Raw genomic sequence first — 13,274 nt, 5'->3', positions numbered from 1 at the left:
CAGCACCAGCGGGAAGTTCGAAGGGAAGTCTCGGAAGGAACCTGAGGAAAGGCAAAGGAAGAGGGAGTGAGCCGAGGACTCCCAGCGAGAAGGGCAGCCGTTGTGATATTCCTATAGCAGAGGCTGCCGAAGGTCGCTGTCCAGTAGTGGGGTAGAGAGTTTTGAGTATACCATGCCCCTCTTTCTGTAGACTCAACTTTCAGGTGAGGTTTTTCGAGTCCTTCGGGCCTTAAAAGAGACACAGCCCCAGAGATAATAGAGTAACTCTGTCCTGTGGGACAGAACTTCTGTGGGAGGTCTTTTACGTGTTCTGCATGAAGGAAATCTCCCTCTTCTCACACCCTCGCGTTTCCCTGCGGACACACAAAGATTTCTAGGTTCCTGAGACTTTATTTAGTTATGAAGTCTAATGCGTCTCTGGTAGCAGGGAGCAGGACAGAAGGAGTGGGATGGGGGAAATGGGAACAAGCTTTAGTTGTTACACATTTGATGTCATTTTGATGTCGTTGGTGTTTACAGCCAACGGCACTTGCTATTTTAGGGTTTTCAAAAACCAACTTGAACACTAGGAAAGTCATAGGTGTCCAACAATTATCTATACCCAGTTGAGTATGAATAAGATTTGACCAAAAGTATGCAAAAGACGAGGAAGGGGGGAGCCCAGTGTTCTAAAGTCCTTGTGAGGCAGGGCACTGTAAGGAAATGTGTGGGAGAAATAATAGTGAGAATTTAAAATATTACAGCCAACATTTATTGAGGCATATTGTAGGCCAGAAGTTGAACTAGGCACTTCATATATTAACTCTTCTGAGTCTATATATGTGTGTACTTAAGTACACACGCTCTTTTCTTTACTCCACATATCAAATATCAATAAGTAGCCTTGAAGTATGAATACAAATGAGTAAATGATAAAATGTAGTTTTCTTACATATACTTATATACACTTAGTGACTTCAGAGAGGTGTAATATGCTAGCCTACTCTGGTCTAATTATTGAGTTTCACCTGACATCATAATAGTAACCAATCAAATTTAATTTTACCAAGTATATCTGCTGCTTCCTAAAAGTAACTGGTTAAAAAGAAGCAGAGGCTAATTATATAATAATGAATATATAACCATATTTCAGCAATCAACCTTCATTTTATTTTGTGAATCACATGCATGTTGTTACTGTCTCTTGTTAGGTAGAGGATTACTAAAATGTAATCCATAAACCAAACGTTTTCATGGGGTTTGATTTTTGTGGTCTTGTTTTTAGGTTGACCTTTTAATTGAATCTGTCATTATTGAAGGGGGTGGGAAATTCTTGTGTTTTAGAAAGAAAATTAGGAATTCCCATCGTGGCGCAGTGGTTAACGAATCTGACTAGGAACCATGAGGTTTCAGGTTCGATCCCTGGCCTTGTTCAGTGGGTTAATGATCCGGTGTTGCCGTGAGCTGTGGTGTGGGTCACAGACGTGGCTCGGATCCCGCGTTGCTGTGGCTCTGGCGTAGGCCGGGTGGCTCAGCTCCGATTAGACCCCTAGCCTGGGAACGTCCATGTGCCACGGAAGCGGCCCTAGAAAAGGCAAAAAGACAAAAAAAAAAAAGAAAGAAAGAAAATTAAGTATAATAACTATTAAATATACTACAAAGTTATTTCAGTAGCTCTAAGATAATTGAAATCTTTGAGAAATACAAATATATGATATAAAGGGCACAGTAAAGTAACAGACTGAAGTAAGCACAAGGTTTTTTTGTTTGTTTTGTTTTATCCCCACAGACATAGATTTATATAACCATATGGGAGCAACTTCCGGAGGTAGTAATAGCTCTCAATTACTCAGCTGAGGTATGTATGTCATTTATGGTAAGTCATTAACACTGTAATTCCTTCTCATAGGTACCATTGATATTACTGTAATATGGTGTTTTCTCTCCATCCCCTCTTCCTTTTTCCAGGAAGACCAATTTTGTAAGCAGTACTTTTCTAACAACCATGGGCACAGACAGCCCAGCACTGTCTCTCTTTATTCTCTGTAAGAATGGACTTTCCTTCCTTGCTAGAAGTCTTACATATACAAAGTTGCTATAGCCAAGTGTTTGGGTTTACCCCTCCTTATAATAGATAGAAATCTCCATAAGGATTTTATTTTGTAATGCAAAAGCGTAGCTCATCTTTGGACTCTTGACAGTTCTCAAGAGATCTCGAGGGCTCTTGGAACTTTTGTTATACCACTCAATATAATATATAGAAAAAGTTACAAAATTAGACAGAATCTGAGAATGGCTAATTTACCTTGGAAAGGATAGCATTAAAAGATAATTAGTTTATTACCTCTGTAGATACTACAGTAGTTACAGAGATTAAGCCTATATCATAAATAGTAAAATTGGCCATCTGTAATACAATGAGGAATGGTAAAAACTAGCAAACTAGAAAGATATGTCATATTTGAAGGAGGCAGTCACTCTGTACCACAATCCAGCTATAGAATGAAGGTAGCATTTTGCCAAACTTTTAGGTTTTTCCAGGGAAATCAGATGCTCAGATTTTTATGTGTCATTTCCCAATTTGTAAATGTTGACAACTAATTAAATTTAGTTTCAAAACATGTATCAAATTAAATGTATGTATAGGCCAAATTTGGCTTGTGGGCTACAAAAGTGCAATTTCTCTGCTAAAAGGTAAATGAATGGATACCAGAGACCTTGAGCATGCGTTCCTGTACGAAATTGAATGGGAAAGAAATAATGGGGAAAGATTTTAAGAAATTTTTTCATGGGGTGAGAATTTGATCACACTTGATATTCTTTGAGAAATGCCAATAAATGCTTTAATTCTTTTCACTTTTTCTTGGTTTTAGACAGGTGCGTTTTGAGTCTCTGTACCAAAACTGTACATTGAGTAGAGCAAGCTTCATATGAGTTATACAACTCTAGCATATGATTTTGACCCCAAAGGGAGTTCCTGTCATGGCACAGTGGAAACAAAGCTGACTAGTAAGCATGAGTTTGTAGGTTCCATCCCTGGCCTCGCTCAGTGGGTTAAGGATCTGGTGTTGCCATGAGCTATGGTGTAGGTCTCAGATGTGGCTTGGATCTGGCATTGCTGTAGCTATGGTATAGGCCAACAAATGTAGCTCCAATTTGACCCCTAGCCTGGGAACTTCCATATGCCATGGGTGCAGCCCTAAAAAAAAAAAAAATTATGATACTTTGCCCCCAAAATGCCTAATAAAACAAGTTTAGAGAATAAAGGCAGTTGGGAATTTGAAAGTTATTTTTTGGCTAGTCTCACTAGTTAAGTGACACCCTTTACACTACCCTTGTAGCATATGATTTAAACATATGCTTTGGCAAAATCCATGCTTTAGCAAAATACAAACTGCTATATGTCAAGACCTTATGGATTATCTTTAATGTTTAGTGAACCCTCAAATGCACTGATTTGACCGACCATACTTGCATACATTGTACTTTACCCACTATGAAAAGGGTAGGAAATATCAATGAAAAACTTAATAAATCCTCAATGAAATACTAAGAAGCCAAATACAGCCAAATACAAAAAGAATTATACATCATGACAAAGTGAGATTTGTCCTAGGAATGCAAGGTTGGTTTCACATCTGAAGTTCAATTAACATTATAATCCATATCAATAGAATAAAAACCAAAAATGACATGATCATATTAATAGCCACAGAGATAGCATTTGACAAAATCCAACACCCTTTCATAATTTCAAAAAAACAATGAACTAGAAATAGATCCTCAGGGTCTTCCACCTAATAAAGGACATCTGTGAAAAACCCATCATATTTAATGGTGAAAGACTGAATGTTTGCCCACTAAGAACACAAGCAAGGTAAAGATATCTACTCTTACCACTTCCAATCAACATTTCACTAAAGGCTTAAGCTGAGGCAGTTAGGCAAGAAAAAGAAATACAAGATATCCAGATTGGAAAGGAAGAAGTAACTCCATGCAGAAAATCCTAGGAATCCACTAAAAACTATGAGAAATAATGAGCAATTTCAGCAAGGTTGCAGGATAGAATCTCAATATTCAACAGTTAATTGTATTTCTAAACATTAGCATTGAATAAACTAAAATGAAGTTAAGAAAATGATTCTATTAATGAGGACATATATCCCTAAATATTTGACCGACCTACTTCACCGGATATTTTACTTGACTATATAGTACACTCTCTACTCAATCAGCTTGTGTTCACAGATCGTGAAATCATGTGACATGTATTCTCATGAACCCCTGTATATATATAATTAAATTTGACTTTCTTCTGGTTAAAAAAAAATCTATTTACAGTAGAATCAAAAAGAATAAAATACTTAGGAATAAATTTAATAAAGCTATAAAACATTAAAGAAAATAAATTAGACTTTAATAGCACTGGGTGTTCATTCTGGCTCTTCTTGCTCCAACACTCTCTCCTCTGAGGTGAAAGTGCTGTTTCTGGGAGTGGGGAGAATGCACACTTAGAAGGACCAGAATTAGCTCAGACCTGATGCTTAGGACTTCTACTCCCACACCTTTGGACCTGATCCTGCCCCCCAACAGGGTGGTGACACCCACTGAGCATAGGAGAGCCCTTGTTCATACCTGCTCTGGCTCTAGCCCCTCCATCTCCAGCCCCACTTCCCAAAAAGATGATCGCTACCAGCACATCCTGGGGAAGACATGACCAGTGCTCACTTTAGATCCAACTCTCCCACCAAAACCACTGGGCATACATACACTGAATAGGGATGCAAACAAGACAATCCTTCAAGACTGGGTAGGTAACTGTTTCACCTAATTTTACAGAGACAGAGAAATTTAAGCAAAATTAGAAGGCAGGGGAATTTGTTCCAAATAAAAGAACAGGGGAAAAACCCTGAAAAAACAACTAATGAAACAGAGAAATAATTTACCAGATAAAGAGTTCAAAGCACTAGTAAGAAGAGTTCTAACTAAACTAAGGAAAAATAATAGATGAACACAGTAAGAATTTTAACAAGGAACTAGACTACATAAGAAGAACCAGTTGGGGAGTTCCCGTCATGGCTCAGTGGTTAACGAATCCGACTAGGAACCATGAGATTGTGGGTTCGGTCCCTGGCCTTGCTCAGTGGGTTAACGATCCGGCGTTGCCGTGAGCTGCGGTGTAGGTTGCAGACGCAGCTCGGATCCCGCGTTGCTGTGTCTCTGGCATAGGCCGGTGGCTATAGCTCCGATTCAACCCCTAGCCTGGGAACCTCCATATGCCGTGGGAGTGGCCCAAAGAAATAGCAAAAAAAAAAAAAAAAAAAAAAAACAAAACAAAGAAGAACCAGTCGGAGCTGAAGAATATAACTGAAATAAAATATACACTAGCATAAATTAACAACAGACTAGGTGATACAGAAGAGTGCATACATGATCTGGAAGACAGAATAATGGTATTCACCCAATCATAACAGTAAAAAGAAAAAATTTAAAAAATGAGAACAGTTAAAGGACATCTGGGATAACATCAAGGATACTAACATTTGCATTGTAGGGGGTCTCAGAAAGAGAAGAGAGAGAGAAAAGAATTGAAAATGTACTTGATGAAGTTATGGCTGAAAGCTTCCTGAACCCAAAACAGGTATTTGGGTACAGGAAGCACAGGGAGTTCCAAACAAAATGCACCCATAAAGGTCCACACCAAGACATATCCTAATTAAAATGGTTGAAGTTAAGAAGATTTTTAAAGCAACAAGAGAAAAAGAGTAACATGAAAGGAAACCCCCATAAAGCTATCAGCCAATTTTTCTGCAGAAACTTTGGAGGCCAGAAGGGACTGGAACAATATATTTAAAGTGCTGAAATGGAAAAACTTATGACTGAGAATACTGTACCCAGCAGGTGTCTCATTCAGAATTGAAGGCAAGACCAAGAACTTCTTGGACAAAAACTAAGACTTCATCAATACTAAACCAACCCTAAAAGAAATGTTAAAGTGTCTTCTCTAAGTGGGAAAGAAAAAGCCTCAACAAGAAGTAAGAAGTTATAGGAAAGGAAAAGTCCCACTAGTAAAGGCAATTATGTAATAGAGGCTCTGAATCAACCACTTAAATAAGCTAGACAAAAATTAAAAAACAGTTGTAAAAACTGTAACTACAATAAATGTTAAAAGATAAACATGTATATCTTTTACAATGTATTGGAACTTAAATGAATATTATTTTAAAACGTCCATATGTTTTAACATATATGGACCCTATTGGTAACCACAAATCAAAAACTACAACAGATACACAAAAACTGGAGAGAAAAGAACACAAGTATACCACCAAAAAAATCATCAAACCACAAGAGAAGAAACTAAGAGAAGAAAAGAACAGAGGACTACAAAAACAACAGAAAAACAAGTAACAAAATGGCAGTAAGTACCTACCTTCTAATAACCACTTTAATTTTTTTTTTTTGGCTTTTTTTTTTAGGTCCACACCTATGGCATATGGAGGTTCTCAGGCTAGGGGTCCAATCGGAGCTGTAGCTTCCAGCCACAGCCATGGCAACATCAGATCCAAGCCATGTCTATGACCTACACCACAGCTCATGGCAATGCCAGATCCTTAACCCACTGACTGGTTCCTAGTTGGACTGTTTCTGCTGCACCAGGATGGGAACTCCCACTTTAAATATCAACAGACTAAATCCTTCATTTAGAAGACACAGAGTGGCTGCTTGGATGAAATAAGCAACACCCATCCATATGCTACTTATAAGAGGTCCACTTCAGAGCTAAATGTACCCACAGACTGAAAGTGAGAGGATGGAAAAAGATATTTCATGCATGGAAATGACAAGAAATCTGGGATAATACTTATGTTCAACTTAGTAGACTTTAAACAAAGTCTATAACAAAAGACAAGGGCATTATATAATGATAAAGGGATTAATACAAGAGGAGGATCTAACATTTGTCAACATAGATGCACCTAATATGGGAGCACCTAAGTATATAAAGCAAATATTAAGAGTCATAAATGGAGAAATTGACAATACAATAATAATCAGGGACTTTAATACCCTAAATGTAAGGGACCCAAAATAGCCAAAATAATCTTTAAAAAAAAGTGATCAAAGTTGGAGGGCTCATAATTCCCCCATTTCAAAATTCATTACAAAGCTATATTGACTAAGTCAGTGTTGTACTGGCATAAAAATAGACATATAGACCAGTGGAATAGAATCGAGAGTCTAGAAATAAAACTGAAGTTTACTGTCAATTGATTTTCAATAGAAGTGCCAAGATAATTCAGTGGAGAAGTCTTTTCAACAAGCGGTGCCAGGGCAATGGCATAGCCCCATACAAAAGAATAAAGTTGGACCCCTTTCTTATGGCATACATAAGCACTAACTCCAAATGGATCATAGACCTAAATATGTGAGCTAAAACTCTAAAACTCTTAGAAGAAAAATAGGATTAAGTCTTCATGTTCTTGCATTAGCCAAATCCTTCTTAGAAATGACACTAAAAGCACAAGAGTTGTGGGTTGTTTGTTTGTTTGTTTGTTTTCTTAAGACAAATTAGACTTCACCTAAGTAAAAAACTTTTGGCAATTCAGAGGACACAAATAGAAAATGAAAAAAACAACCCACAGAATGAGAGAAAATACTTGGAAATCACATATCTGATAAGGGACTTCTATCAAAGTATGTAAAGAATTCTTATCATTCAACAATAAAAAGAAATAACCCCATTATAAAAATGGGCAAAGAATCTGAAGAGATATTTTACAGAAGATATACAAATGAATAATAAGCAGCTGAAAGATACCTATCATTAGCCACTACGGAAATGCAGATCAGAATTATGAGATACCACTTTACACCCCTAGAATGACTATAATTTTAAAAAAATACAGATAATAGCTAGCAGTGGTGGTGATGGGGACAAGTTGGAATCCTCATTAGTTGCTGGTAGAAATGGTGCAACTGCTTTAGAAAACAGTTTAACAGTTTTTCAAAATGTTAAACATTAATGTGCCATACAACCCAGAAATTCCACTCCTGGGTGTGTATTCAAGAGTTATGAAAATATATATCCACACAGAAACTTATTTACAAATGTTCATAGTAGCATTATTCATAATGACCCCAAAGTGGAAACATCTACATGTTCATTAACTGATAAATGAATGAATTAAATGTGGTTATGTCCATACAGTGAAATATTCAGTAATGAAAAGGAATGAAGTACTAATAAATGCTACAGCATGGATTAACTTGAAAACAGTATGCTAAGTGCTAAATGCTAGTCACAAAATACCAAATATTGTATGAGTCCATTTAAATGTGGTGTCCAAAAATAGCACTTTGTAGAGACAAAAGTAGATTAGGGTTTGGGAAGAGGTAGACTGGCTCATTTGCATGTTCAGAAAGTTGCTAGGCAGCTGAAGATGCTAACTCACTTTTGGGTAAAAATTCAGGATTTGGGGGCAGTAGAAATATTTTTAGGAAAAAGCTAGGTTAATAGGCATTACATCCTTCTGCTGCAACCAATATGACACTATTTAGGCAATCATTTAACGCCATTGCCAGCGTTCCTACCAGCAGGCAGTGTCCAGCTGGAGGGTTGGAGCTAGGATTTAGCCTAGCGGTCCTGGGGTTTAGCGCAGAGTCTTGGATAAAATACTAAGATAATGTACTAGAAAATGAGAAACCTGCAACGTTGCTGTAGCATTTCAGCGCCTACTATGTCCCAAGTACCAAGCCACACTCTACTGGAATTCATTTAAATCCTCACACAGCATAAGAGGCCAAGATTGGATTAAGATGGCAGAATGGAAGGACTAGAGCTCACCTCTCATAAAAACAACAAAATTACAACCAAATGCTGAGCAATCTTCAACTAATTGGACTAGAAACTTTCGAAAAGATATCCTACTCCAGATGAAAAATAGTAGGCCACATCAAGACGGTAGGAGGGGCAATTAGGTGATATAAGCAACCCCATACCTACCAGGTGGGAAGCCCACAGACTGGAAAGTAGCCATATTATAGAGACTCACCTACAGGAGTGAGAGTTCTGAGCCCCACGTCAGGTTCCCATGCCTGGGGATCTGGCATTGGGAAAAACAGTCCCTGAAGCATCTGGCTTTGAAGGCCAGTGGGGCTTCTGTGCAGGAGCTCCACGGGACTGGGGGAAATGGAGACCCCATTCTTGAAAGGTGCACTGGGTCCCAGGGCAAAGCAGAGGCTCCATAGGAATCTGGGTCAGACCTGACCGCATTTCTTGGAGGATCTCCTGGGAAAATGGGGTGACTGTGGCTCTTGTGGGGGAAGGACATTGGAGGCAAAGTTCTTGGGAATATTCATCAGCATGATCCTCTAGCGGTGGCCATTTTTTGAATCTGGCCCCACCTATCAGCACTGAGAAGCCCCAGGCCAAACAATGATCTGGGTGGGATCACAGCCCCACCCATCAGTAAACAGGCTGCCTAAAGACCACCCCCTCCCAAGGCACATAGCCACCTCTAATCTCACCCAGAGACAAAGCCCCACACACCAGAGGGATAGTTATCAGCCCTACATACCAGTGGGCAGGCACCAGCCCCTCCCATCAGGAAGCCCACAGCAAGCCTCCCTACCAACTTCAGCTACAAGGGGGGCAGACATCAGAAGCAAGAAAGGCTATAACTCAATTGTTTGCAAAAAGGACACCACACCATAAACCCATAAAAATGAAAAGGCAGAGAACTATAACACAGATAAGGAAGCAAGAAACCCTCCCCCAGAAAAACAGCCAAGTGATCTGGAAATTATCAGCCTCCAGGAAAAAGGCTTTTGGCTGATGATGCTGAAGATGATGCAGTACATTGGAAATAAAGTGGAGGCAAAGATTGATACTTTCTAGCAAACACTGAGCAAAGAAATACAAGATTTAAAACTTAAGCAAGCAGGAGTTGCTATGAGCTGTGGTGTGGGTTGCAGATGCGGCTCGGATCCTGCGTTGCTGTGGCTCTGGCATAGGCCGGTGGCTACAGCTCTGATTAGACCCCTAGCCTGGGAACCTCCATATGCCGCGGGAGCGGCCCAAGAAATAGCAAAAAAAAAAAAAAAAAAAAAAAAGACACTTAAGCAAGCAGAGATTCAAAATACAATAATTGAAATAACAAATTCATTAGAAACAACCAAGAACAGAATACAGGAGGCAGAAGAATGAATAAGCGAAGCGGAGGACAGACTAGTGGGAGGAGGTAGACTAATTAAAAACTAATCACTAAGTCCAGCCCACACTCAAGGAGAGGAAATTAGGCTGTACTTCTTTTTTTCTTTTTCATCCACACTCATGGCATATGCCATGGCATATGGAAGTTCTTGGGCCAGGAATTGAATCCAAGCCACACTGCAACCCACAGCATAGCCACAGCAATGTCAGATTCTTAACCCAATGCATCAGGCCAGGGATTGAACCTGCACTGCTACAGAGACAACACTAGATCCTTAACCTGCTGTGCCACAGTGGGAACTCCAGGCTCTACTTCTTGAAGGGAGGACTGTCAAAAACTTGTGGACATGTTTTAAAACAACCACACCTAGGCTCCACTCCATATCATTAGAATTCAGAGATTGTTCAACTTAAGCACAAGAGGATTAAAATAAGAGGTCAAGTAGATTTGACTAAGATGTTATTTCTAAAACGGGTGTAAGATGACTCTAAATGGTGGGAAAAATAAATCAGATAGGCTAGGGACTTTGAGCCTCAAAGAATATCAAGGTAGTATATGCCTTGGGTTTTATTTTTGCTTCATATATTACAGAATGATGGTAAAGAATTCAGAAATGCCAGTGGACACAGACAAATGTGTGTCTTAAAGTCTGAAGAAAAGCCTTCTCTCTCTCATGCAGCACTGAGAAAGGGGAAGCCTCACAAGATAGAAAACTTTTAGAAAATAAATGCTCTACTTCAGCCAAATATCACAGACTACACTGTGGCCACACCCTACAAGCAAAGGCTGAGTGAGGAGCCTCTACTTCTCATGAGGTGCCCAAACACCCCTGCCAGGGTAGTGTCAGAGAGGGCCAAGTGGAGAGCCCGGACTTTTATCTCCATCATCGGTAACAAGGATTCTTCAGCTCTTCCCCCCATCCCACTCACTGACAGTGGATACTTCACCACAGCCTAGCAATAATGAGATCTCCTTTACCACAGTGACATTATAGACCATGTGAGGAACCAGAACGTCTCCATCCGGCAGCGATGAGGGACAATCCCCTCCTATCCGGTGCCAAAACAGAACAAGGGGGGAGGGGTGTGAAACTGGACTTCCACCACCACCTGGAAGTAACAGCATAGAATCACTTCTCCCCTGCTGGAATGATATCAGAGAATATGAGTTAGAACCAAAGGTTTAAAGAAGATATAGAGTCATTTTAACATAATAAGAAAAATTCCAGTTTTCATTTGAAAACCACTTATGGAAAGAATTGGGTAAATCTCAAACTGATTGAAAAACAACAACCAATATATACCAAAAGTGAGATGTCAGAAGTCTTAGAATGATCTGACAGAGATTTTAAGGCAGCAGCAATAATAAACATATTTAAACAAGCAATTATAAACACACTTGAAACAAATGGAAAGTCTCAATGGAGACACTGATAATCTCAACAATGATGTAGAAGATGAAAGAAAAAACTAAGTAAAAATATAATAAATGGGTTCAAAAGCAGAATGTAGGGAGAAGAGGAAAGAATAAGTGAATCTGAAGGTAGAATAATAGAAATTATCCAGTCTGAACAAGAGAGAGAAAATAGACTGGGAAAAAACAAAACAAAAAAACAAACAAACCCAGAACATTAGGGGTTTATGAGATCATCACAAGACACTTAACATTCATGTCAGAGTTTTAGAGAAGAGGAGAAAGCAATATTGAAAAAGTATTTTAAAAAAACTGCTGAAAAGTACCCACACTTAGCAAGTGACATAATTTAAGATTCTAAGTGAGTCTTAAATACAATAAAGCTAAAGGAAACTTTGCCAATACTCATCACAGTTAAACTAAAGACAAAGTCTTGAACTGATATCTTACACATAAGAGGAAAACAATTCAAATTACAACAAATTTCTCATAAGAAACCATGTAGGCCAGGAAAAAGTAACATAATGTTTCTCAAGTGCTAACAAAAAAGGAACTGTCAACCCAGAATCCTATATCTAGTGAAAATATCCTTCAGAAATGAAGGGAAATGAAAACATTTTCAGATGAAAGACAACTTAATAGTGTTTTTAACCAGCAGACTTATCCTAAAATAATTGCTGGAGGAAATTCTCTAATCAAGAAGAAAACAGTAAAAGATGGGCCTTGGAATATCAGGAAGGAAGAAAAAAACATAGAATGCAAAAATATGACTAAATAAAACAGGCCTTTCTTTTGCTCTTGAGTTTTCTAAATTATGTTTGACAGTTGAAACAAAAAAATGTAACACTGTTTGATGCTATAATTTTTCTTCTATATACATATATAAATGTATGAGGAAATATTTAAGACAATTTTGTTATACATGGGGAAAGGCAAAGGGAGGTATGGTTTCCATACTTTACTTGAACTGATTATTCCAGTAAACTGATAAATGATGGGTATATAATACCTAGATCCAACTGCTTAAAATCTATACGAAAATGTACACTTAAAAACACAGTAGATAAGTCAATATGGAATTCTCAAAATGCTCAAGTAGGAAGGCAGGGAAATGGAGACCGTTTGCGGGAGAGGTGGTGCTGGGAACTAGAACAAACGAAGTTTAAAATGACAGACTAATATCTAAACATATAAGTTGTCTGAGTACAGTAATTAAAAGACGGAAATTGGAATTCCCTTGTGGCACAGTGGGTTATGGATCTAGAGTGGTCCCTGAAGTGGCTTGGGTTGCTACTTTGGTGTGGTTCGATCCCTGTCCTGGGAACTTTGTGGGCAGGATTGGCAGAAGTGATTAAAAAACACATCCCAACTCTATGTTGTCTACAAGCAGCTACCTTCAAATATCATATAGGAAAGTAAAAGGAAAAAGATAGAAAAAGTTATATTATGCAAACATTAAACAAAATAAAGCAGTAAAGGCAATATTAAAATAGACTTCAGAGCAAAGAAAATTACTACACTTCTGCAAGATCTTACTTTTAGGGGAACCTGAGTAAAAGGTACATGGGATATCTCTGTATTATTTCTACAACTGCACATAAATCTACAGTTATTTAGAGATAAGTTCAATTTTCAAAAATTTCACTGGGCTCATTTTTCATCTTA

The 13,274-nt window shown here is 38.4% G+C and overlaps 1 protein-coding gene across 1 annotated transcript in view; it reads left to right on the top strand.

The window, feature by feature from the left end:
* The first annotated feature begins 75 nt into the window (after positions 1-75).
* FTCDNL1 (formiminotransferase cyclodeaminase N-terminal like) overlaps positions 76-13,274 on the top strand; it is a 178,336-nt gene continuing 165,137 nt past the window's right edge. Inside the window, exons 1-2 of the mRNA XM_047773164.1 lie at positions 76-203; positions 1,769-1,837. The gene's annotated coding sequence lies outside the window, so the exon portion shown is untranslated. The remainder of the gene's footprint in view (positions 204-1,768; positions 1,838-13,274) is intronic.

This window comes from Phacochoerus africanus, chromosome 3 (assembly GCF_016906955.1).
Source record: "Phacochoerus africanus isolate WHEZ1 chromosome 3, ROS_Pafr_v1, whole genome shotgun sequence".
Taxonomy (NCBI): Eukaryota; Metazoa; Chordata; class Mammalia; order Artiodactyla; family Suidae; genus Phacochoerus; species Phacochoerus africanus.
Note: the sequence above shows the minus strand (reverse complement) of the source record. Positions and strands in the feature narration are given on the sequence as shown.